The sequence below is a fragment of the Gadus macrocephalus genome, chromosome 11 (genome assembly GCF_031168955.1).
Source record: "Gadus macrocephalus chromosome 11, ASM3116895v1".
Lineage (NCBI taxonomy): Eukaryota > Metazoa > Chordata > Actinopteri > Gadiformes > Gadidae > Gadus > Gadus macrocephalus.
In genome coordinates this window covers 25,035,455-25,061,939 of record NC_082392.1, presented here as the reverse complement: position 1 = coordinate 25,061,939, position 26,485 = coordinate 25,035,455, and the positions used below count along the sequence as shown (strand labels likewise).

The 26,485-nt window shown below is 45.8% G+C and overlaps 1 long non-coding RNA gene across 1 annotated transcript; it reads right to left on the bottom strand.

Moving 5' to 3' along the window:
- Window positions 1–23,668: 23,668 nt before the first annotated feature.
- On the bottom strand, window positions 23,669–24,221 carry LOC132468314 (uncharacterized). Its single transcript, XR_009528204.1, has 4 exons — window positions 24,090–24,221; window positions 23,968–24,012; window positions 23,829–23,887; window positions 23,669–23,713 (listed from the first exon to the last, which is right to left on the bottom strand). It is a non-coding gene; the product is annotated as an uncharacterized LOC132468314 (long non-coding RNA).
- Between the last annotated feature and the right edge of the window lie 2,264 nt (window positions 24,222–26,485).

The window sequence follows — 26,485 nt, the reverse complement described above, 5'->3', positions numbered from 1 at the left end:
CCCCCCTGAAGAACTCTGGCGCCCCCCAGGGGGGGCGCGCCCCACAGTTTGAAAACCACTGTTCTAGAATATTTACAGAACACGGCTAAAGGCTGTGTGCGCCTCGCCATTGCAATACATCCACCGTAAACAGAGCGCATGGTACCGTGGCTGCAAGCTGCTCAGGGCCACACCCCCACCCTCTTCCTTGACCCGCCTCGCTCCTCCTCATTTGCATTATAGCTACAGACACCAAAACAGCGCATTTGGGGGAAGCTCAATGTGCGACTGGCTCGGAGTGGCTGTAACTCTGCACCATGGCTGAATTTCGGGAACGTCTTTGAATACTGTGTTAGTTGTCCACTAATACCTATATTAAAGAATACATAAAATAGCATGTCATGGGACCTTTAAGATTGCATGAGATGATATGTGCTATTGCGCGACCTGTAACCAGGAAGTAAACACTCGCTTGCATGAGATGATGTGCTATCGCGCGAGCATTAGGAAATGCGAACATAATGTATAAAAACAATGTATACAAAAGTGTAGCATTAACAAACTGCTTTATCATTGCCCCTACAACTTAACAAACAAATAACATTTCATTTTACCACTATTTAGCTGTAGGAGGGAGAATCAGTGTGTGCCGTCTTGATTTGAGCCTTGCAAATTCGTCAATGACCTCATCCTCATTGATATCTCCAACCAACACTCTTTCTATTGACAGTACTGCCAATTCGTTGAGCCTCTCCTGGCCCATAGTTGACCTAAGCCACGTATGAAGTCGGCGTAGAGCACTAAAGGACCGCTCACAGCTGCAACTGCTGACAGGGATAGTCAGTGCCACCTGCAAGATGGCCCTCAGTGACGGGAACATCATAGAGTCAAGGAGCTTGAAGACACTGAGGATGTCCAGGATGGAATCTGGATCCTTCCTGCTCAGGAAGCTCTTTGCCACCAAGACCTCTTCTGGGACCAGCTGTATGTGGTAGTGTGTAGCCAGTTTCTTCAGTGAATGCAAACCGAGGAAGGATTTGGAGGCTGGGTGGCATGCCTGGATTCCATCCATTAGCTCTCCCGCAACAGTGGAAAACCGGTGGCCCAGTTCATTGATCATCCGATCAATGCACGGGAAGAAAAGCCCCTGCTTCAGACACTCTGAGTCGTTAAGCAGGTCAGAGCCCGACCCAGTAGACGCCTCCACAACAAAATCATCCATTCTCCTCTGCTTTCTCCTTGGAGCAGGAGAGGGCTCGGGAAGGTTGTGGTCAGAGCAGAGCTGCTTTGTGACCTCATAGAGTTCCTCAGCCACCTGTTCAGTTCTTTGACTGACCAAGGTGTCGTGGATGGCACTCTTGAATTGGACTGCCCTTGCCAGGTCAATGGATGTCCCCTGCAGGAACCTGTGGAAACCCTCCGTGACACCCAAAAGCCTTTGGAAAACCACAAGTAAATATACCGTTGTCCTTTTGGACAATTTACAGAGAAGCCCCACTGCTATCGGTGTATTCAGCATCTGCAGACTCGTAATTACTGCAGGGAAATTCCTCAAAAGGGCGCTCAATGTTCAGCTATTTCTGCACAGCCACCAACTGATCATGGCTTATGATCGAGGTGCTGAAACAGGAATACAGGCTTTCCAGCATGTCAAAAAAAAAGCTTGCTTCCGAAATAGCCTTGCAAGTATGACAGAGCACCAAGTTCAGCTCATGTGCATAGCAGTGCACGTAGATGGCCTCAGGATGTTTTTCACGGAAACGAGTTTGCACGCCTCGCACTGACCCGCTCATCACCGCTGCGCCATCATATGACTGGGCCACAACTTTGAGACCGTCGATGCCATGTGATCCCAGGACCTCCTCAAGGGCATTTGTTATGCTTTCCGCGTCATACCCTCCCAGTCTTCTCAAACAAAGGAATCGCTCCCTTATGCATTCCTGAAAGACGTAACGGACACAAACGGCAAGCTGCTCAGTGTTTCCATCCTTGGCCTCATCAGCCATGATGGAGAACATTTTAGCGTCCCTCACCTCATCCCTTATCCTTGATGCGAGCAGTGATGAGTAACACTTAATAAAGTCATTTTGGGAGGAAGGTGAAAGATACTGTAGGTGGCATTAGCAGGAGCACTATACTGTTGCAGGAAGGGATCAACTTTGGACAACAGCTGAACGCATTAAAGGAAGTTTCCTTGGTTGGAGCTGCCCTCACCCTCGCAGTGCCCCCTGAATGCAATGCCTTGCTTGGCCAAGAAGAGCATCACAGAAACAACACGATGGAGATACATTCTTCTTTCTGTGATCTCCGCTGCACTAGCAGCAACTATTTGCTATTTGTCACATCCCCATGGACCTTGGTTGCCTTGTAACCTATCCAGGCCATCATGGAAGCCTTGTGCAGAGCCGTCTGCTCATGTTCCCTAAAAGCATCAAGAGCCCTCTTCCAATTACAATAGCCAGTGTTGGCCAGGCCATCTTTATTTGCCCTCTTCTCCGGTTTGCTGAGCACCCGACAGCAAAAACAGAAGGCAGCATTTTTGGCTACAGAATATTCAAGCCAGTTGAATGATTCGTACCAGATCTTTTGGAACGACCTCTTCTGGAGTCCAAAATAGGTAGATGGGAAGTTGATGTCTTTCACCTGCTTCGGACCTGTGTCTGGACTTCCTAATGTGCCCTCTCCTGTCCTTCCCTTATCTCTCCTCTCTGGCTCATCTGTGATGCAACAAAAGTAAGCAGCAAAGTCAGCACCTCTCCTCCATTTATATACTATTAAACTTTTTTAAATATTTTTTATTCTATGTCTAATCTAATCACCTTCATTTTCTTGTTTTAGAAGCTGACACTCGGACAGTCTATGCTGTGAAAGTAGCACTTCTAAAGGTAGAGGAGCCATGTCAGGTAACCTTTTGACCCAGAAAATATGCACCACTAGCTGTGCAAAATACACATTTTGGTGAGGATGTCGGGGGTGACCATGTGAGAACAAAAAAAATTATGACAGGTCTAACAAACTGGATTTTTGGACCAAGACAGTCAATGGTAAGTGTCTGTGCAATGAATGAGTATTTTAAATTAGACGACCAGTGCTCAGTGATCAGTGCATGTTGTTCTCTTGTCTTTCTAACCAGGTGCCTCGTCTTTGAACCATGAAGGTCAATATGACACTGATGGCCGCTTGAGGACGACACTCCCCGTAAGTGAAAACGTACAAAGGTGAAAATATACATGTAATGTGCTCTAGATAGATGGACACTTTACCGGATAATTCAATTTGGCCTTCCAATCATCGTGTTTCTGCCTAATTCATCCATACAGCTAAGTGCAAGATGCACACACCCAGGTGCTTGCCTGGTAAAGAAAACTAATCAGAGGGAAACAAAAGAAAGACCTGCACACATTCTAAAAACCTCCCACAAATCTTAATTTCACAACATTTCCATCAGGATCTCCTTTGCTCTGTGATTTTAAGGAAGATCCTAAGTGATTGAAATGTTAGGATTTGTGGGAAATTTAAGAATGTGTGCAGGTCTTTATTTTTCTTCTTTCTGATTCTTAAAACTCTGCCTCTTGATCTCAAGCAGGCGTGAGTTGAATGATACAATGAATGTGATTGTGAATGTTACAATACGTTGTGTTGCTTTAGATCACTGAAGCTTAATTTAAATAAGGAAAAAATTATCTTCCCAGACTGTTTCTGTTACTTGCTTATGCTGTATGCACGTTGTGTAAGAAGCTTATCTCCATATAAATCTGAGCTGTACATGAATCTGTTAATGGAGTCTCATTTCGACTCCTTCCTCCACTCCACTATTCATGTTCTGTTGCTTGCAGTTAACTACAGCCGCCCTTCCTGGGTAATGCCACCACCAATCCCTGGTCATCCATTGAAGCCATCTCTCTCACTCTGCATAGTCACACTGTTGCCGCTTCATTCTCATTGTCTCATAATCTCATTATTAAGGCTGCTGTGGATGCTTTAAAAAATAAAAAAATTTCACTTAGGTAAAATCAAACCAGTGGGATGTTAGATTGAAAACCTCCAAAGCAATGTATAAAAAATTGAAAGAACAGTCCTATGTGTAGTTTATTTTTTGGGGATTTTCAAAATGAGGTACCAAGCTAGAATGGATTGTCAACCCACTGTTTCTCAACCCTCTCCGATTATTACTATGAGTAGCAGTGTTGGGCGTAACGCGTTGCCGTAATATATTACATTTAGGCAGTAACGGAGTAATATAACGCGTTACTAACTATATTTCGGTAATATTATTACAGTTATTGAGTCCGGTAACGCGTTACAATCATGGACATAATAAAGGATGGACCACGGACTGGAAAGTGGCCGCCCATTCATTCATACACAAACTGCTCAGTGGCGCAGGGTAACATACAGGAGCGATTTGCTTCCGCGTTATGGGGCCAAGACACGTGGCCTAGTCCGTGACGTACCGGATGCAGAAATATAGAACGCATGCGTGCCCATCCCCCCACTCCGGTCCAACAACAATATAAAATGATACCGTAATGCACCTGTTCTTTGTCTTTGGATCTTTTGAATAAATGGATCAATACATGATGAATCACAATGATCGCAAGCAGAGGACCGTGAGAGTTATTGAGCAGCAGATGAACCAGTCCAAAAATCGAACACGTTAACGGAGCACTGAACTAGGCCCTCTCGGATGCCATTTCTTTCACTACGACTCCTTTCTGCTGCACACCCCTCTTCCCCAGCGAGATAACGGCTAATAAAACGCTTGAGGTGGCGTTTTGAGGACATGGCATGAAGGTAATTATGAGCCTTTGATTGATATCCAGACATTTTTTGCGGACACACATTCCTGTTCCCCACTTGTATTGGATTGAACGGAGATATCTACTTCTGGGTCCCATGATTTGAGGGACCCGTCCACAGCCCGCTTAAACAGCTGCAATACCAGGCTTGGCTGGCCGCTGAGCACTGGTGGATTGCGGAAGTATGCAGTGTTCCTGGGGGCTTGGTTACAATCCGAGCCACACAGACTCCAGCCCTTGTTTGGCTGCATATTTTGTCTATTAAGACTTTGTTGTTTGGTCCTAACCAAAACATTAATAGGTTCTAAGCATAAGTTCCTTGTAAAGTCTCTGTGGGACTGAAATGTTGAATGTGTTTCATTATTTATGCTGTTCTCATGCTCTTTTTTATTACTGCTATTTACTGCTATTTCAGGGCAGGATATATGCTCAGGTTCTAAAATACTCGGCCAGTGCCAGCACCGGCATTGCAAGGGGAGGGATATTACGTAAATTCGCAGGAGGCGGGATAAGTGCGGCTGCTGTCACTCAGGTTTGTTTTGGTTTGACGCAGACAGCACGGTGGCAGGACAGACCGCAGAACTCAACGTGATTGTCTTCAATGTTGCTGCAACGATGCAGCATATATTCAGAAGAGCAGCCAGTACTTATGTGTATGAAAGCAGCTATTATTATATATATATACATACGTTTTTGTTTTGTTTTATTACGGCAGAGATCCGGGGCTGATCCCAAAAGATCCGGGGCTATAGCCCCGAATGCCCAGGTCTAACGACGCGCCTGACAGAGGCTGTTGATAAAACTAAGTAAAGTACAATTCACTGAGTTCACCAACTAATACTCTTCACTAAAAATTTTGCATGAAATGATTTTCAAGCAGTCTTGCGGTATCAGCATGGTAGATGAAACAGCGAGGTGTCTGATAGGCGGAGATCTAGATCAGCGGGAGTAGCCAGCGAAGCTGTGCATGGTGGGAGTTGTCTTCAATCCACAAGCGCCAAAAAGTCACTTTCTGCCTTTTCTCGGTCAAGACGGTGTAGGCACCACATCGGCTCGGCTTCCAGATCGGCTCGGGGTCCGTCGTCTGCTGATTACGTCACACAATACGCTATCTACAGCAACCCAACTGGGACAAAACTAAATTGCATTCTTCTTTCACGATATATAGACAGACACCATTTCTCAAATTTTCAGTTATCTCAGAGTGTGTATTTGTCTCATTTACTTAGACTGTTAGACTATTTATAGATGTAATATAATATATAATGTATAATAAATATATATATATATATATATATATAACATATCTATATATATATATATATAGGGGAGAGCCGGGTCGATTGAAACACGGGACGATTTCCTCGAAAACCACGCAATGCTTTCACGTCAAAATTCGTCACTACGTTCAGCAAGCAAGACTGACCAACCCCAGGAAATTTCGTGTAATGACGTCACACTAGGGCTGGGCGATATGGGCCAAAATGAATATCTCAATATTTTTTTACCATATCTCGATACACGATATATATCTCGATATATTTTAAATCTCCTCTAGAGCACATCATAAATGCTCGATTCAACCATGTCTGGCATAATGTTACGTCAGTAATAATTCTAGTATTACTGAAACATAAGTCTGCATGTAGATTACATGAAACAACATATTGTTTAAACTCATCAGTGCTTTCTATTGGAACAATTTAGAACTTGCACATAAGAAAAGGAAAATCACAGCAAGTTAGATTTACCAACACAGCATTTATTCAAACCGTTAATTATTTATTAACAGTTTGAATAATAATTATTATATATACACTGCCAGACGAAGGATCCAGTGCTATTCTTTTTCGAAACCAAATCCTCAGTTTCCATCCTTTTTTCTCTTTCTGGCTGTTCTCACTCACCGGTCGGAGGTACACGCACCTACAGCAGCGGGCCTTCCAGACTACGTCACACACGCGCGTCCATGAGAATCTCGTGGACTCGCAATGGGCGGGGGGAGTGAGTTTAGAGAGCCACCGGAAATAGCGAGAGAAGGGAACGCTGTGCGTTAAACAAACCCCGAGAAACCCTATGAGAGCTCCCCACGCTACGGCCATCAGGAGGCGCACAGAGCTTTTATCCGTGATATTATATAACCAATTATATTATATTATATTATATATTATTATATATAGAGCTCCGGGAGTCGCAAACGGCAACAATCACTTTCTCCTCCGTGCTGCAGTTCACCCCGGACTGCACTGCACCGAGTTTGACGGTTGAACGCTGGTTGGCTGCTACGTTACACATGTCACTCAGTGGCCATGCTGTTGAACGCTGATTGGCAGATACGCGTCGCTACGTTCACTTTGTATGAGATTTTGTCGCCCCGTCGCGTGAAAGCACAACGAGTATGCCGGCGGCGGCAAAAAGAAACATTGCGTCCCAATTTATATTCGATGTTCGCAATATGGGCATTTTATACATCCCCTGGAGAACATCTCGCGATACATCGCATATATTCGATATATCGCCCAGCCCTACGTCACACCCTTCAAATGTTATCCCGCAAACCTGTTTTCGAGAGCTGTAAGTAAAATCCTTCCTGCGGTAGTTTTTTTGTAATAAATAGTTGTATTTTTTGTTTCATGCTATAATAATATGACTATACAACAGATGAATTAGTACCTAAACCTGTGATAAAGTATGCAATGTCAGAGTTTTGAAGTTTAGAGGTAAAAAAGATGTAAGTGTCAGTAGTGGCCAGGGGCGGAGTGAGGCACTAATAGCCACCGGGAGAATCCTCCCCGGTCCGGCCCCACTCCCCTGCAACACCGTTTATTTATATATTTTTTCAGTAATAAAAAAAAAAATTGGTAAAAATGAATGATATAATTATAATTAAGAAATTAAAAATGGGTAAAATAGGTCACAGTTCTGCTCCGAGAATTGGCGCACTTCCTTACAAGACCAGTAACCATAGCAACGCCGGTAAACAAAAGCACTCCGGATGGCCGTAGTGCTCCCCGCACTACAGCCATCCGGAGGCGCAGAGCTTTTGGCTGTGATATTATCTAGAAAATTATATTATACTATTATATAATATAGAACGTTATAAGATGCTGTCACCTAGTGTGAGAGGAGAGTTGACGGAGTGACCTAGTTTCAAAGTTTATACCATTTATGCTCGGTAATACCGGTGTAACGTGTTGACACGACTAGACGACTACTACTACATGTTCCAAATCTGTTAACGTATTCTCCATCCATTAAAAAAGAAAGATCAGTTAAGTCATTAATTCGTCTAAAATATACCAGCCAGCACATACACATTTGACTAGCAGCTTGTGGTAGCTCCCGCCTAGCAATAACGTCAATGGTGGAGCTCTGGCTAATTCACCTGCACAACTCTTTAATGCCTGATTTCAGCACTTAGATGCATCCCCCTCCAGCATCCGCTTCTTCTTTATTCTGGCCTTTTCAGCCCCTCCTTTCTCTTTTCTCTTCTTGCCTTCCATGAGTGCCACAACAAGCAAAAGCAAGCAACCACGAACTTGCTCGCCTTCTCTGTCTGACGCGTCTTTAGGGCTATCCCCCTACATTTCCGAAAATGGACTTGACCTGCAAGCTGTTTATTGGATAAACGCATTTCCCAATCCCAGGAGTCTTTGCTCCATTACGTCAATTCAAGAACAAACATATTAAAGTAAACTGTAGTTCGTATTATTTATTCATGGCCATGAAAGTTCTGTAACGCCTGAATAATGAAGAATTAAATGAAGTTAAAAAAAATAATATAAAAAAAAAACCATGAATGAGACATAGAGAGTAAGCAAGTGGTATAAATATTGGTTGGATGTTCTTGAGACATATATTGTTTATTTCGGGGATTTTCACGGCGTCTTGGCGGGGAATAAATTATGCTCAGGGCCGGCTTGCAGACGCCTCGCGGCCGCTCACAACTGTGGGCCGGTCCAACTGACTTCGCAGGCTGCTACACAATTGTGGGCCGGTCCACCTGAACTCGCTGGCCGGCCGGCCGGCCGGGAAATCTCCCGATCGTCCCGACGGCCACTCCGCCTCTGCCCGGGAGGTTGTAGGGGTTCGAATGGTCCTTCTCGGCAGGTGGTTGCCCTCAGGCGCTGGCATTGGAGCTTCAGCTCTTTGAGTGTGTTCTATAGCCAAATCTTGTAAGATTTGCTCCTGCTGGACAGGAATTTGAGCCGACGGCACACCAATCACAATGGGGACGCAACTGTTCTGCCCATCCAGACAAGAGGTGTCTAGAGCTACCATTAGTGCAAAATCCTCATTTTCATCTACACTACTCTTTGAGTCTTCCAATAAAAGATCAGACTGATCGAGATTGGGCTCTGGGTTGGCAGGTGTAGGCAGGGGTGGGCAGGGGTCAACATGGAGAGGGCGCATCTCCTGTCTATGAATGTTCTTTCCTGGACCCTGCTGGTCCCTTGGTCTGATTTTGTACAGGGTGCCAACCTCATCCAAGCAACCGACCACCTCGTACACTACATGGTCCCAGTGATCCTGAATTTTGTGGCGACCAGGTAGGTGACTCCGGCGGTACACCAATGTACCTGGAGGTAAAATGGGCAAGGGAGCAGCTTGATGTTTTGCTCGCTGCTTGGCCGCCGCTTCAAGATTTGTTCGAGCCTGCTGATAAACAGCAGAGAGGTGCTCCCGATGTTCCCGGACCCACTCTTCAGAGGTCATTTCAGATAGGGAGTCAACTGTTCCCAATAGCGAGTCAAGGGGAAGGATAGGCTTCCGCCCAAACATTAGTTAATATGGTGAAAACCCAGTTGACTGATGGACCGTAGTATTGTATGCAAACAACACGTGAGGTAGATGGGTTGGCCACCTTTTCTTCTTTTCCGAGGGCAAAGTCCGGAGCAAATTGTGAAGCGTACGATTAAATCGCTCACATTGTCCGTTGCCCTCAGGGTGGTATGGACTTGTACGGGACTTGTGAATGCCATATAATTGACACAGCCACTTAAACAACTCTCCCTGGAATTGACGACCCTGGTCTGAATGAATGCGTTGTGGCACACCATAGGTATAAAACCACTGTTCAGTAAGAATCCGTGCGACGGTTGTGGCCTTTTGATCTACGGTGGGGTAGGCCTGAGTGAATTTGGAAAATACATCCGTTACAACCAGGAGATTTTCTTTCCCATCGCTAGACTTTTCCAAGGTGGTGAAGTCGATGGCTAGAATTTCTAAAGGCCTGGATGCAAGGAGACTACCCATGAATGTTCTCAACTTCGGTTGCACGGCTTTTGCCACTACACATCGCTGGCATTCACGACACCAGCGCTCGATATCTCTGCGCATGAAGGGCCAGTAACAACGTTGACGAATGAGTATGGTGGACCTTTCTACCCCTTGGTGGCCATGATTATTGTGCAACACGGTCAAGACTTCCTCATTTAATAGCTGAGGCAGCAGTAGTTGCATCACCTTTTCACTACAACCAGGGACATGACTTTTCCTGTAAAGAACACCACCATGTACCTGTATGTTGGCCCACTGACGCACAAGTTCTACCACAGCAGGGGACTCTTTGGCTCGTTCCAATGCGGTGGGGGGTCTACCTCTCTTCCAGTATACCTGAAAGGCGCTCAGCACCGGGTCCTCTGACTGGAGGAGTTGGAGATCAGCCCTAGTCCTTACTGGGGAGGCATCTATGGCCTGGATGTCAACCTGTCCGGGAACATGAGTTGTCAAAACACTTTTGATCTCCGTAGGGACAGAGATTCCCGGCAGGGGTTAAAATTAACTTTTTTTCACCACCGTCCCGGAAACGTCCCGAAAAATATTTTGAACCGTCCCGAATCGTCCCGAATTTTTCCCATAAATATTCTTTACATTTTGAGTCGTTACTTAGGCCTACTGATAATATAATAAAAACACAATACATTATGTTGATGAAATAATATATTTATTTCCAGATGACAAGCAACACCCTCGCAGAACTGTGGTCTATCTACGTGACCACAGTTTGCGCCTGTGATCGCAGAGCAGCAGGCTCTCGCACTGCTTGCCTCTCGAGCAGCGCGAGACTGCCTAATATGCCATCTTATGCCCGCCTTTTTTGCGGCATGGTCCGCACGTTTAAACTGCCCGAGGTAAATTGCCTGCTTGAGCTAGAACCCCAATTTACCCTCCCGGACCCTACACACATTGGCGGTTTATTGGGTTTCACTCTGATGTAAATGCGAAGGCTCAACGGTTCAAGGGGGGGAGCTTGGGTAGAGGTGTTGCGCTGTCTGCAAAGAGACAACGCAGCATATCATCATGAGCAGTTCTTCTGAAAAGAAAGGAATCTGCGAGCTGCTGACCATGTAAGAGAAGGTGATGCAGTCGCATTAAACAAAGAAAGATGGTGCGATCTACGAGAGAGACCAGAGGAACTGTCCTTACGAGGCTTCTGTCGGGATAAAAAGCAAGTGGTCAGCAAAATAAATAATATGTTGCGTTTTTGCACTTGTAAATAGTTAATCGCGCTTGTAGCCTACACTCAGACTTCAACTCATTCTTGCATGCGGGTGTCTTCATTCATAAAAACATTCGGGAGCGAGCAGAGTCTCCCATACATAGAACAATGTGTGACCAGTGTTTCCGCTAGAAGAAATTGGTGCCGGTCATGTGACCGGGAAGGTTTCATTTTACCGGTCAAATTGGAAAAAAAACTGTCGGATATTGTCTGTGTTTATTGCACTTAAAAAAATTGATAGGCAGGCTATATAAAGAAGAAGACGTGTGTGATCATATTTTGATTCGCCATGGTTGTTAAATACCGGTGCTCCGCAAAGCTTGCCGCCGGCTTTCGCTAGCTTGCCGCCGTTTAGTTCATAAAGCTACGGTAAAGGGAGCGTGTCTATATGTTCCCGAGTCCTATGTTCCCCTCTTTGTATGAGACTGTATCAATTCCCTGCTTTTCCCAAAAAAGGGTCCTATGTTCCCCGATATGTATGTGACCGGGGAACATAGGACCCTTTTTATCAGTAGGGCCGAGATCGTTTATTGGCCTGAGGCATGTGCCACCGCGACCACTGACATACCATGGCATATGCCGTTCTGGAACGGTAACTGCCGTTCTGAAACGGTAACTGCCATTCTGAAACGGTAACTACCGTTCTGAAACGGTAACTGCCGTCGCGACCACTGACATACCATGGCATATGCCGTTCTGGAACGGTAACTGCCGTTCTGAAACGGTAACTGCCGTTCTGAAACGGTAACTGCCGTTCTGAAACGGTAACTACCGTTCTGAAACGGTAACTGCCGTCGCGACCACTGACATACCATGGCATATGCCGTTCTGGAACGGTAACTGCCGTTCTGAAACGGTAACTACCGTTCTGAAACGGTAACTACCGTGCTGAAACGGTAACTACCGTTCTGAAACGGTAATGCCATGGCATATGCCTTTCTGGAACGGTAACTACCGTTCTGAAACGGTAACTGCCGTTCAGGTGGAACGGTAACTGCAGTTCCCAACAATGGTATGTGACACCAGCATAACTCCTCCGTATAATTTCAAGACAGGTATTGCCATAAATGTAAAGGTATATATATTTGGTATTTATTGACACAATATCACAACATAACGCCGTAAATAAAGGGATTTACACGCTTCTCTCGTCCGTGCTGTTGTTAGGATATTTCCGATCTGTTTGTTGTTGCTTTTGTAATGACAGATGCTTTTGAAAACAGCCGGACTTGCTCCGGTGACGGTAGTTATAGCCTAGCCTTCTAGGTGGCCATAGAGCTAGTCTATTGCTTTGTTCCAATATCCATACTATCCGCAGTCATTATACTTTATTTTAGTATGACTTCTTTTTTATATAGTTTGAGTACGTAGTGCGTTGCAATTAAGATCAGGGCGAAAGGAAGTGTAGTGAAAGGACCCGGATGGTATACTCAAACGGTCAAACCGATGAGTGTGGATTGATGTACACCTTTCGTGCTCCACGGCAGCGATCTAATAGCTACGTAGCTGAAGAGGCGGAGCCAGGCTGAGCCAACGTCGGCGCATTTTCTTTAATAGGTCCATGCATTTTCCACGTATCCTGCATTAATGGAGTCATTTTGTTGTTTTAATAGCTTTATAACTACTATGTGTAAAGAGTTCACCGTTCAAAGCGAGATGTTTATTGCGGTTGCGATCGTAGTTTCCGGTTAGTGCACCAGAGCCAGGTCCCTATAGAGTGGCGAAGTCACGCCCTTTCCGGTAGGGCTCATGGGACCTATGAGATCGAAAAATATGAATGGGTGTCAATGGAGAGAAAATAATTATTTTCTGGTCCCAGTCTTTATATGCCCTGGATTACACATATGTTGTTTGTGGATTTAAATGATAATTTTTCATGCAAAGAAAACTAAAAATGTTCGTGAAGAAGTTTGATAATTTTAGGTTTTATGTGAGGCCGCTTTGTGAACTACAGCTCTTCGCTGCTCTCAACGCATATGATATACGTCACCACACCCGCCCTTGGAACTCGGCCCAGAGATGGCGATCTCTCTGCCCCACTTCACCGCTTTTTCCAAGGGGAGGATAAAAGCATCGAAAGAGGTGAAAACCATTATAAGTCGGGGCACGTGCAGAGTTTCAGTTATGCCGATGGGAAGATTGTCGGTCTTCTCCACGCCAGTCGCAGGGAGCGTGACGTCACATACGAGCCGTGTAGTCTTTCTCGTTGTGTTTTCTCTACAGCCTTTATCTGAACAATTGCACAATAAACGGTCGAACTCTTTGCATGAAAAATTATCCTTTAAATCCACAAACAACATATGTGTAATCCAGGGCATATAAAGACCGGGACCAGAAAATAATTATTTTCTCTCCATTGACACCCATTCATATTTTTCGATCTCATAGGTCCCATGAGCCCTACCGGAAGGGGCGTGACTTCGCCACTCTATAGGGGTGGCACTGTAGGCTATGGCTAGACAGTCATCCATTTTTCCACTCGTGTTTTATCAAGATGTTCTAGTAGCGTAGACTATAATAAAGCCTATACTGTATGACTGCTTCAGCTCATAACTATTCAATAGGCCAAATATTAAGTTTTGCATTTGTTGTTATTGGTGTTTAACCAAATAATTTAAGCAGGCCTATAGGTTCCTATCATTTAACCCTGATCCAGTGTCATAAACCATATCGACATGATCCAGTGGTATCATGGCATACAGGCCAAAAAATTTTCCGCTGGCAAGCCAATTATGTTAATCGGAAGTTCCATTTCCTACTGGAACCACCGTTTTTCCGCTGGCATGCCACTCATGTAAAATGGTATTACCAGTTTCTACTGGCACCTACCGTTTTTCCGCTGGCATGCCACTCATGGAAAATGGTAATTACCAGTTTCTACTGGCACCTACCGTTTTTCCGATGGCATGCCACTCATGGAAAATGGTAATTACCAGTTTCTACTGGCACCTACCGTTTTTCCGATGGCATGCCACTCATGGAAAATGGTAATTACCAGTTTCTACTGGCACCTACCGTTTGCCAGTAGATATTCCTTTCCTGTGGTATTTGCCCGTTCATACACACATACCACTCATGATTCACAGCTACACAATCATTCTTATAAAAACGGTAGGTGCCAGTAGAAACTGGTAATTACCATTTTCCATGAGTGGCATGCCATCGGAAAAACGGTAGGTGCCAGTAGAAACTGGTAATTACCATTTTCCATGAGTGGCATGCCAGCGGAAAAACGGTAGGTGCCAGTAGAAACTGGTAATTACCATTTTCCATGAGTGGCATGCCAGCGGAAAAACGGTAGGTGCCAGTAGAAACTGGTAATACCATTTTACATGAGTGGCATGCCAGCGGAAAAACGGTGGTTCCAGTAGGAAATGGAACTTCCGATTAACATAATTGGCTTGCCAGCGGAAAAACTTTTGGCCTGTATGCCATGATACCACTGGATCATGTCGATATAGAAAGGTTTATGACACTGGATCAGGGTTAAATGATAGGAACCTATAGGCCTGCTTAAATTATTTGGTTAAACACCAATAACAACAAATGCAAAACTTAATATTTGGCCTATTGAATAGTTATGAGCTGAAGCAGTCATACAGTAGGCTTTATTATAGGCTACGCTACTAGAACATCTTGATAAAACACGAGTGGAAAAATGGATGACTGTCTAGCCATAGCCTACAGTGCCACGCCTAAAGGGACCTGGCTCTGGTGCACTAACCGGAAACTACGATCGCAACCGCAATAAACATCTCGCTTTGAACGGTGAACTCTTTACACATAGTAGTTATAAAGCTATTAAAACAACAAAATGACTCCATTAATGCAGGATACGTGGAAAATGCATGGACCTATTAAAGAAAATGCGCCGACGTTGGCTCAGCCTGGCTCCGCCTCTTCAGCTACGTAGCTAAGATCGCTGCCGTGGAGCACGAAAGGTGTACAATCCACGATTCCACACTCATCGGTTTGACCGTTTTGAGTATACCATCCGGGTCCTTTCACTACACTTCCTTTCGCCCTGATCTTAATTGCAACGCACTACGTACTCAAACTATATAAAAAATAAGTCATACTAAAATAAAGTATAATGACTGCGGATAGTATGGATATGGGAACAAAGCAATAGACTATAGCTCTATGGCCACCTAGAAGGCTAGGCTATAACTACCGTCTCCGGAGCAAGTCCGGCTGTTTTCAAAAGCATCTGTCATTACAAAAGCAACAACAAACAGATCGGAAATATCATAACAACAGCACGGACGAGAGAAACGTGTAAATCCCTTTATTTACGGCGTTATGTTGTGATATTGTGTCAATAAATACCAAATATATACCTTTACATTTATGGCAATACCTGTCTTGAAATTATACGGAGGAGTTATGCTGGTGTCACATACCATTGTTGGGAACTGCAGTTACCGTTCCACCTGAACGGCAGTTACCGTTTCAGAACGGTAGTTACCGTTCCAGAAAGGCATATGCCATGGCATTACCGTTTCAGAACGGTAGTTACCGTTTCAGAACGGCAGTTACCGTTTCAGAACGGCAGTTACCGTTCCAGAACGGCATATGCCATGGTATGTCAGTGGTCGCGACGGCAGTTACCGTTTCAGAACGGTAGTTACCGTTTCAGAATGGCAGTTACCGTTCCAGAACGGCATATGCCATGGTATGTCTGTGGTCGCGACGGCAGTTACCGTTTCAGAACGGCATATGCCATGGTATGTCAGTGGTCGCGGTGGCACATGCCACAGGCCATTAAACAATCTCGGCGTCTCTCCTTTTTATTCCATTTAGTCCATATTTCTTTCCGTTGGTCGCAACCCCCTGCTCGCGTAGGCTACTGGCCGCCGCTGTCCCTCCCCCTGCTGTTGGGACAAAACAGCACCTAGCCCAAGCCCACTCGCATCTACCTCGAGAACAAAAGGCTTGCTGAAGTCTGCGTAACCCAGAACAGGTGCACTTATCAGCTTTGCTTTGAGCGTCTCAAAAGCCTTTTCACAGCCCCAGTCCCAGTGGTCCCGCAAAGAGGCATTGAAACCAGTTTGTTTCTTCTTTGGGGCTGGCTGTAACTTTGCTACCAACTTATGCAGAGGAGCTGCATACCTTGCAAACCCCTCAACAAAACGCAGATAGTATGATGCAAACCCAAGGAAAGAACGCAAGTCTGTAACGGTAGCTGGTATTCTCCAGTCTCTTACTGCACTGATTTTGTCAGGATCAGTTGAGACACCCGAAGCTGAAATTATGTGTCCCAAAAACTTCACCTCCGGCTGAAAGAAATGACACTTGCTCAATTTAAGCTGGAGGCCATGGGAAGTCAACCTATCCAACACAAGTTCTAGTCGTTCCAGATGTTGTTGGAACGTTGAGGAAAATACCACAACATCGTCTAGGTACAGAAGAAGGGAGTTGAACCGCTGATCTCCAAAGATCCTTTCCGTTAGCCTCTGGAACGTCCCTGGTGCGTTACACAATCCAAATGGCATTCTCTGAAACTCAAAGAGCCCAAATGGGGTGCAAAAAGCTGTTTTTGCCCTGTCCTTTTCTGCCACTGACACCTGATTATAGCCGCTTGCCAGATCTAAAGTGGAGAAAAGACAAGCACCTGAAAGAGCATCCAAGGATTCTTCAATCCGAGGCAATGGAAAGGCATCTTTTCTAGTTTTTGCGTTCAACTGTCTATAGTCAACGCATAGACGGATGGATCCATCCTTCTTCTTGACGACGACAATGGGTGAAGAATAGGGACTACAGCTATTCTTCACCACTCCCTGCTCCAACAACTCTTGGATGTGCGTCTTCACAACATCATACTGTGACGGTGGCAGTCTACGGTAGCGTTGTCGCACCGGAGTCTCATCCATTAATGGGATTTTGTGTTCCAGAAGGTCTGTGCAACCCAACTGCCCTTCCCCACGACTAAAAGCTGCACTATACCTTTGAAGTAAAGACTTTGCCTGTTGCTGCTCTGACTCTGTCAAATTAGGCCAGGTGGCATCGGCAAGGCCCGGAACGTGAGAGGTGGTGGCCTCCATGACTCGAATGAAAGCTACTGGACCTTGGTTACTATTTTCTTCCTGAAAACAAATGGGCTTGTTAGCAGAATATACCTCGATCATATGCAATTGACCCAAGGTGGTGCGTGGTCTTATCCAACGATCTTCCTTACCCACATTGACTACCGGCACATCAACTGTGCCATGCCCAATGCGGAGTAAAGAGTCTGGTGGTAACTGCCAGTCTCCCTCTCCCGGTTCTATGAACGCTGCGGGAATCAAAGGGCAAAGCCCCTGCCTGCATACAGCTGAAACCAGCTTCATAGAGCCAGCAGGCACAAGAATGGAGGAGCCCGGGGGGGTTGAAACCTTACCCAGGAAACCAGAATTTGACAGGCCTTCAAAGGTTTGACACTCCAGCAGAGCCTGTTTCCAAACTGCAGGCACATCACTAGTGGAAGGAGAGGTAAATAAACTATTGCTCCCTTGACAGAACATTTCGCGCAGACAGCCACGAAGAACGTTCATTCCGATCAGCCCTGGGACAGTGTTTTTTTTAACTTTGAGCCAGAGGCTGGTGGATCTTGGACGACCAAAATGCCTATGGAGGGAAGCACTCTACCCAGGACTTCTATGTCCAGCTCTAGATAGCCTCGATAGGGGATATCCAACCCATTGGCTGCCCTTAACTGTAGCCATCCACAAGAGCGTAGTTGGGTTTGCCCCTGAACTTGGAAGTGTTCTTTAAAGAAGGATTCTGTGATGGTAGATACCATAGAACCGGTGTCAACAAGGCACGTGATGGGCACTCCTCCCATTTTAACATCAGACACAGGGCATTGTCCTATAAGCATAGAGTGAGGAGGAGAACCTGAGCCTGCTAAGGCCCCATCTAGTGCTTGGCTCCATGCACTAGAGGGTGCTAGTTTCCCGGTAACCCACTAGATTGTACATCGCCTGCATTAACTGTCCTCTGCCCAAAGTCATTCCGTACATGCGGTCCCTGCCGTTGGACCGTTGAACAGTCCCTTGCCATATGGCCAGCCTGGTCACACCTCAAACAAATAGGCCGACCATCGGCTGCAAATTTGTAACGCTGGGGTGGATTACCTGGCCTACTGTTTGAGTTGAAAGGCATTGCTGGTTTACCTGGCCTGCTGTTGGAATTGAAAGGCACTGGTCCGGAGGACAAATGTTTTAAGATGGTGTCTAATTGGGTTTGTTGTCTACGCAAACAATCTTTAAGTTCAGCCAATTCGTCGTTTGATTTTGCAGCCACAGCCTGGGTCTGAGCTCCCCATTCCCCTACCATTCCTGCGCTGGCGTCACAAGAGAAAGCCCTAGCGCGTACTGGGCGGGCCCCTTCCCCATCGTCTGCCCAACGAAATGCTTCTCTACGCACGTTCAAAAAGGACGAGCCAGGATTGAGGCGAATAAATTGTTTTAGTTCCCTACGCAACATTTTATCTCTAACGTTTTCCACAAAGTGATCACGGAGAACCGAGTCAGGGTTAGAAATAGCACTTGAATTTTTTCGTTGACAGATTTCCATTAATGCCATTATCGAATGTGAAAATTCACGCAACGTTTCTCCCTCGCTTTGGCGACATTGGAAAAACTTTTGTTGGGCCTCAATGTAAGAGTGTGCACAGCCAAAAGTCTCTGACAATATTGAAAAGATCTTTTCTGGATCAGTCTTATCAATAGCTGGACGAAGTTTAATCTCAAGTTTAGCCTCACCCTCAAGAAGATCATATACAAAATACGCCTGTTCACTGGGGGACATATGTCTAACCTGTAAGCATTGGCGGATCTCTTCAACCCATTCCTCCACAGGAAGACATTCTGAACCTGGACTACCAGAAAACTTAGGATATTTACGTTCTCTTGGCACATGGACATACCTCATACTAGGGGGACCTGGCAGTAGTCGACTTGGCTCTCCCTGATCTGTGTCCACCGGAGGCACTACATTTCCCTGACGAAGCCTTACATTATCTGCTTGCAGTTGTCTGATCTGCTCAGTTAGCTGCCTGACCTGGTCTTCCATAACCTGTGAGGGCCAAGAAAACAAGACGGAAGAGACAGGGTAAAATGTTAAGTTTTAACCACTTATTGCTTACAGCGTCGTTGTCCCAGATCTTTCCTCAGCCACTGTTTTTCCCTTAATCAATGTAACCTTGGTTATTGCCAAACAAAATAAACCAAATCAAAACAAACACAAAACCAATCACAAGTTTTACACCAGTCCCATTCTTATCCTGCCGACAACGCCAAATGTGACCCCCAGGGGTACTTGTTTCTATAGTTTAGAGAATGATTAAACTATACTATCAAACTATATCCAGGTGTGTCCAATGAAGGCACATAAATGGGACTGATGCAATCAATAAACATTTATTATACAATAATCAATGAACATGCTGGTTAGCAACAAGTGCAAATAAAACCCATGCAGTTAGCAGCAAATGAAAATCAAACACTAAAACACTGAAAACAAATACTGTTCCCACAAGAGATGATGTAAAAATGCCCATGGGCCACACAAGAAAGATATAATAAACAAAACAAACAAAAGACAAAACAATTTGGGTTAAAGGGCTACCACTAGCCGGCCTTCCCCCTAGTCTCCCAATTAGCCCACGATACGAGTGGCAGATGTTTATAGCACTCGTAGCAAGGTTACATTCAAATAGATACAAGTAGACAAATTCGGTCCTGGGAAAAACAGTGGCTGGTCGAACAGACGACGGCAATCCTCCTGTAATTAAGAATCACAGTTGACACTAGAGTTGGCGCTACCTCCTCTCATAAGAATCCTAGTGTTAGTATAGCCATGATTAGGTGGAATAAAAGACTAACTAAAGAGGCTAACTTACGTGTTTGGGCCAGCCTAGATGAACTAGACCTACAACTCCAGTACCAATGCGTTCACGTGTGGATAACGCGAAGCAGTGCACTCTCACCTGACGTGAGCTTTCTGTCCCTACACACAGGGCCGGATTAACAAATCATAGGCCCCTGGGCACAAATGTCTGAAGGCCCCCCCCCCCCCCCCCCCTCCCCGAAAAAATCAGGAAAAAAAAATTCTAGATATTTTTTTTATTATTATTATTTTAACACACACACATAATGACACATAAAGTGTAGCCGGCTTGGTCTTACTCCGCCGACTACTGCGTTGTGTTCAGGTGCATAGATATCACAGGACGCTGCAGGTTATGGGAGGGGGGTTAACTGTCACATTAGGCCACTATATTGTTCAGAATAATTATATTGCTGTTCTTATGACATTCGTTTTAATAATGAATTTTAAATGAATACCCTATTTAATAATACCATGTATAACTATTTTAAGAGTACAAACATTCATAAAAAAAAAAAAAAAAGTGTATTTCGTGTGGTGCCCCCCCACTGGCTGGGAATGGTTGGGGCCCCTGGGCACAGTGCCGTGGGCCCTAATGGTAGATCCGGCCCTGCCTACACAAATAGCGAACATGAAATGATCAATGCTAAAAACACTACTCCATACATTTGTATTAGAACGGGAGCCAGCACACTTACTTGCTGCTACCCCGTGTGACTCACAAATCGCTGTTATGTGCTCACGTGTCAGTAGACTCGTGGTTGTGTGCACCATTTACTGGTCACCATATGAAAAGACACCAAGCCAGGGTTATGTGCAGACACCAGGCTGAAGCTACAAACAGACAGTAGACTGTGTTAGGCGCTGCTTAATAAGAATAAGTTTGCATAAAAGGATAAAACGAACATTTCAAAAAGACTCACGTTCTGTTTACGCAGCTGCTACGGAGGCTTTTACTTCCACCGTCTTTGCACTAATACCGAGTTCGCACCTCTTTTAAGACGTGCCACATGTGCCACCTGGTCTAGATTATTGCCAGTGGGAGGGGCCAAGGTGCATTACCCATCACTACCGTCCTACCTGCTACACAGATAATAACACATCAAATTAGACAACAACACCACTGTGGTGGGACACATAACTGGAGGGGGTAAGTCTGTCTACAGAGAGGAGGACCTGAAACTGTGAGTTGAACACCAGAATCCTTTTGTCCTCTTTAAATACTTAAAATAATGAAAGACCATCACACCTAGGAGGATGGCACATTCTTTACAAAAGATTATTGTCATGACTGAATGGTGGAAGAATCAGGGAAATTAAAGATCGTTGTAGGAGTAAATGAACAAAAAAAGAACAAACAAATACAATTTAACATTAACAGCATCAAAAATATATAAATAAAAACTTACCTCATGAATGTCATCTTGCCTTCTCTTCTTCAGTTTGAAAACTGGTGGCACCTCACCCCGAAGAAGAGCCTGTCGTGGTATGTGTGTTTCCCTGTGTTTCCCTCCTGTGTTGATTACTGTTCCCTCCCCTAATGTGTCTCAGCTGTTCCTCGTTGTGTTTGTTATTTAAGCCCTCGTCTTTCCTTTGTTCCATGTGCTGTCATTGTGGTTGTTCGTCCTGCGTGTTCCCTGGTCCCTGTTGTCTCCTGAGTTCCCTGAGTTCCTTGCCTTAGCCTTTAGGCATGAATAAAGTGCCGTTCTCCCCAAAGCGTCTGCGTCTGGGTCCTAACTGCCTGCCTGCACCCTCAACCCTAACAGAATGACAGCACCAACCTTGGACCCAGCGGACGCTCAATTTTGCCGTGAGTTGGAGGATATATTGTGGTTCATAATGAAAGAAATGGACTACTGGGAGAACATTCCCAGCAAGAAGGAGCAGGAGGCTATCGTGAAGCGTACACGCAGGGTTGTCTCGTCAAGGCCTGAGTTGGAGGACGCCTTGCCCGAGTGGGCAGTGGAGCTGCTCAGCCCCACGGTCTTTTGGCCTGAGCTACATGCCGGTGCCACCAGACTTTTGTGACCGGCCTAAGCCTCGACGCTCCCACTCTCAGCCTCTGCCTCCGGTTCCCCGCTCTCAGCCTCTGCCCCCGGTTCCCCTCTCTCAGCTTCTGCCCCCGGGCCCCCGCTACCAGCCTCTGCCCCCGGGCCCCCGCTACCAGCCTCTGCCCCCGGGCCCCCGCTACCAGCCTCTGCCCCCGGGCCCCCGCTACCAGCCTCTGCCCCCGGGCCCCCGCTACCAGCCTCTGCCCCCGGTTCCCCGCTCTCAGCCTCTGCCCCCGGCCCCCAGCTACCGGCCTCTGTCCCCGGTTCCCAGCTACCGGCCTCTGCCCCCGGCCCCCAGCTACCAGCCTCTGCCCCCGGTCCCTAGCTACCAGCCTCTGCCCCCGGTCCCTAGCTACCAGCCTCTGCCCCCGGTCCCTAGCTACCAGCCTCTGCCCCTGGTCCCTAGCTACCAGCCTCTGCCCCCGGTCCCTAGCTACCAGCCTCTTCCCCTGCCTGTGGAGGTCCGCCCTCTGCTCCTGCCGGAGGTGGCCCGCCCTCCAGACCGTCCAGGGGAGGCACGCCCTCCGCTCCTGCCTGTGGGGGCCCTCCTCCACTCCGTCCCGAGGGGGGTTCCTCTTCAAGGCCTTCCTCCTGAGGGGACCCGCCCTCTACCTGGCCTTCCTCCTGAGGGGGTCCGCCCTCTACCTGGCCTTCCTCCTGAGGGGGTCCGCCCTCTACCTGGCCTTCCTCCTGAGGGTACCCGCCCTCTACCTTGCCTTCCAGTGGGGACCCGCCCTCTACCTGGCCTTCCTCCTGAGGGGACCCGCCCTCTACCTGGCCTGCCTCCTGAGGGGACCCGCCCTCTACCTCGCCTTCGCCGGCCTCCTGAAGGGTTCCGCCTTCACCGCTGCCGGCCTTCTGAGGGGGTTCTTTGCCACTGCAGGCCTCCTGAGGGACTGAGCCCTCATCGTCCTTGCCGCCGGCCTCCTGAAGGGTTCCGCCTTCACTCTGCCTCTGCTTGCCCCCCAGGTCGTCCGCCTGAGGCTCCCTGCCATGCCCTGGGGCAGTTTTCTGGCCGCCCGCCTGACGTCCCTCGGCTCTGCCCCAGTACATTTTTTTTTTTTTGATTCCCCCCTCCTGGCGCCCCTCCACCCACCCGTTTTGGGTTTGACTTTCGTTGTTTTGCTTGTCGTGGGTCGCCTGGGAGTCGACCCTTAAGGGGAAACACACACACCACTGTCGTGGTGTGTGTGTTTCCCTGTGTTTCCCTCCTGTGTTGATTACTGTTCCCTCCCCTAATGTGTCTCAGCTGTTCCTCGTTGTGTTTGTTATTTAAGCCCTTGTCTTTCCTTTGTTCCTTGTGCTGTCATTGTGGTTGTTCGTCCTCCGTGTTCCCTGGTCCCTGTTGTCTCCTGAGTTCCCTGAGTTCCCTGGTTCCTTGCCTTAGCCTTTCGGCATAAATAAAGTGCCGTTCTCCCTAAAGCGTCTGCGTCTGGGTCCTACCTGCCTGCACCCTCAACCCTAACAGAGCCTTAGATGCGTCGGTCCAGTGGACAAAGAGTTTCCCATGGCTCAAATATTAAGAATAAAAGGAAGAAAGAGAAATTAATAAACTACAAATACAATAGAGACAATCATGTGTAACCATTTCTTAGTCAAACAAAGGTGAACATAATTTGGCCTTACCTTCCAAGGTTTTCGATCAGCATGATACACAACCATTTTCTCAATGCCGGCATATCAGTCTAATAAAATAGAAAAAATATATATCAGCCTTAGTATAAAATAACTTTTTAGATAGCTTTGAATAAGCAAGGGAACTTACAACAGTGAAGTCAGAGGGTGCATCCATCACTTTGTAAAGGGCATACTGTAAATAAAAATAATTTTATGTTAATATTTTTCAAGCACAAAGAGTAAATACATCCGACCAATAGTCACACCTACCATCAACATGAAGATGCCACTGTCGATGCCGTACTTTTGCCGTGGAAAGCCCTATCATGTCAGAAATTAGTTAGTAATTGTACTTCTACATGGTTCCCGCGGGTCCTTAAAAAGTCTTAAAAAGTCTTACTTTTTTTTCACGCCATAAATTGTCTTAAATTTACTGTAAATTTGCTCTAGGTATTACATTTTGGAGAGGGTTTTTTAAGACTAGGGGAAATTGTTGCACACAACAAATCACATAGTGCATCTTTACGGCATTTTCAGGAGTTTTACGTTACGTTAACGTTGACATCAGTCACTCATCAGTAGGCTAACTTGCTGGCGCTACTTTAAGCTAGTGACGGTTGACATCATCAGGCCAACTTGCGCTACTTTCAGGATGGGACGTAACGGAGATTAATCGAGATTTAAAACACTTAGACTAATTTAAGAGAGAGAGAGTGCAAAAGAAATCGAGGGGTCCGGAGCAAGAATTGACAAAAGACTTTATCGTGCAGAAAAACAACAACGACAACAGCCTGAGTAGGTTTGCAAAGTCACTGCTTGAACTTCGGTCCCAGCCCTCCTTTATACACATACAGGAACTTCTTTAATACAATGGAGGTTCCCTTTGTCCCTAATGAGGTTTCCGCCTAGTCTCTTCGTCTCAGCGTGTTATCAACCGTACCCCGGTCTGAGGTCCGCAGGGATTAGCCTTGTTAGCCAAAATGACCCAAGGCTGAAAGGTGGAGGTCAACATGACTTGACCCCGCAGTTCCCAGGAGATTTCTGTGCGCCCACCATCTGGTGTGAACCCAGACTCAGGCATCATGTGCTTTCCACTATTTAAAATATTAAGCCTATTAATAATCATGGTTTACTATAGAATATACTCACTAATTTCTACCACACATCCCCCCTTTATGATCTAATTAGATCATAACAAAAACATAACAGTCGTTTGGGTCATATTCTACACTACATTTGATCATCGTTAAAAAACCTTTAAACATGTTCAGGAGTCTCAACCTGGTTTAAGGCAAAAAAGATCTATCAAATGTTCAACATGTCTAACTAGAATTCACACATAACACAGTATTTTCAGCATGCATTGAAAATAAGCATTTCAAAATATATGACATAAAAATATGAAACTCAAACAAAATGATATTTCAAAAAATAAGTAAACAATAGGAATTAAAACTAAAATAAATTAAAAACTGAAAACTGTCAACAAGCTTGCATGGATCGGGATAGTTCTGATTATTGTCATTTACCGGTATACTATATAACGTGGGGGGTTTGGGCACCGTAGTAGCCTGGAACCCATTAGTCCAATGTTCATTTGTTCACACAGTCTGAAATGGTTGTGGTTCACATGAAGAGGTCACCAGTTAAGAGAATAGGACCTCCCTCTGATGTCTGATTCTCACATTCCGGTCTCCTTTCTAGTGTCACTCCAATCTATCTCCCCATAGAGTATCCTCTCCCACTCCCCCGACTCCTCTATGCCAGACACCATGAGGGCCATCTCCTTAGAAAGCCTGGATGCTATTACGGATCTGACTATGGGAATGCAGCAGCAGAAGATAAGACCCATTGCTGTTAGTACTATTAGGAGCACTACACCTATCTTAGCGAACATCATTCCCCACATGCCAAACCTTGTTTCAAGCCATCCAAACATTCCCTGATCATGGCCTGCGTTTTCCTTTAACTCTTTTCTTAAACGTTTTAAATTGTTCATTGCAAGTGTGAATGATCCATCTGGGGCAGTATTATTTGGAATGAAGGTACAACACATTTCACCTATAAGATCACAAACTCCCCCCCTTTCTGCTAAAAGCCAATCTAAAGCCTGTCTGTTCTGCCAAGCCACAGCGCTTGTGGCTGTCAGCTGTTCGCCCAATGCAGATAATGCATCATCTGTGTAGTTAATGAACCTCTGTTGGTTGTAAAATATATAATTGATCCATTCCGCATTTTTAGCAATTCCGATTGCTGGCAGTAGTACCTCAAATCCTGCTGATACTTCACTTCGTGCCCATAATTTATCGGGTATTCCCCTGGGTTGTCCTATTTTATCAATTTGTATGTTCTCGTCTGCCTCGTATGCTCTCTTCCGCCTATTTAGGTTATCTGTTTCTAAGTTATCGACCACATCTTTTATTGATGGTAGTATTGCAATTTCCGTAACCACTTGGACTTTCGCGCATCGTCCTCTCCACATTTTAGCAAGTATGGGACGAAGAATGTTATTACCGCAAAGCCAAAACTGATCTGCCACCACTCTGTCCTGGCTCACGAATGCTCCATCACTCCACAGTATTGACATGTAATTCTCTCTAGACTTCTGCTGAGAGTCTGGTAAAAGCTGAACATTTTTAATCGCAGGTGGCTGATATAACATTCGT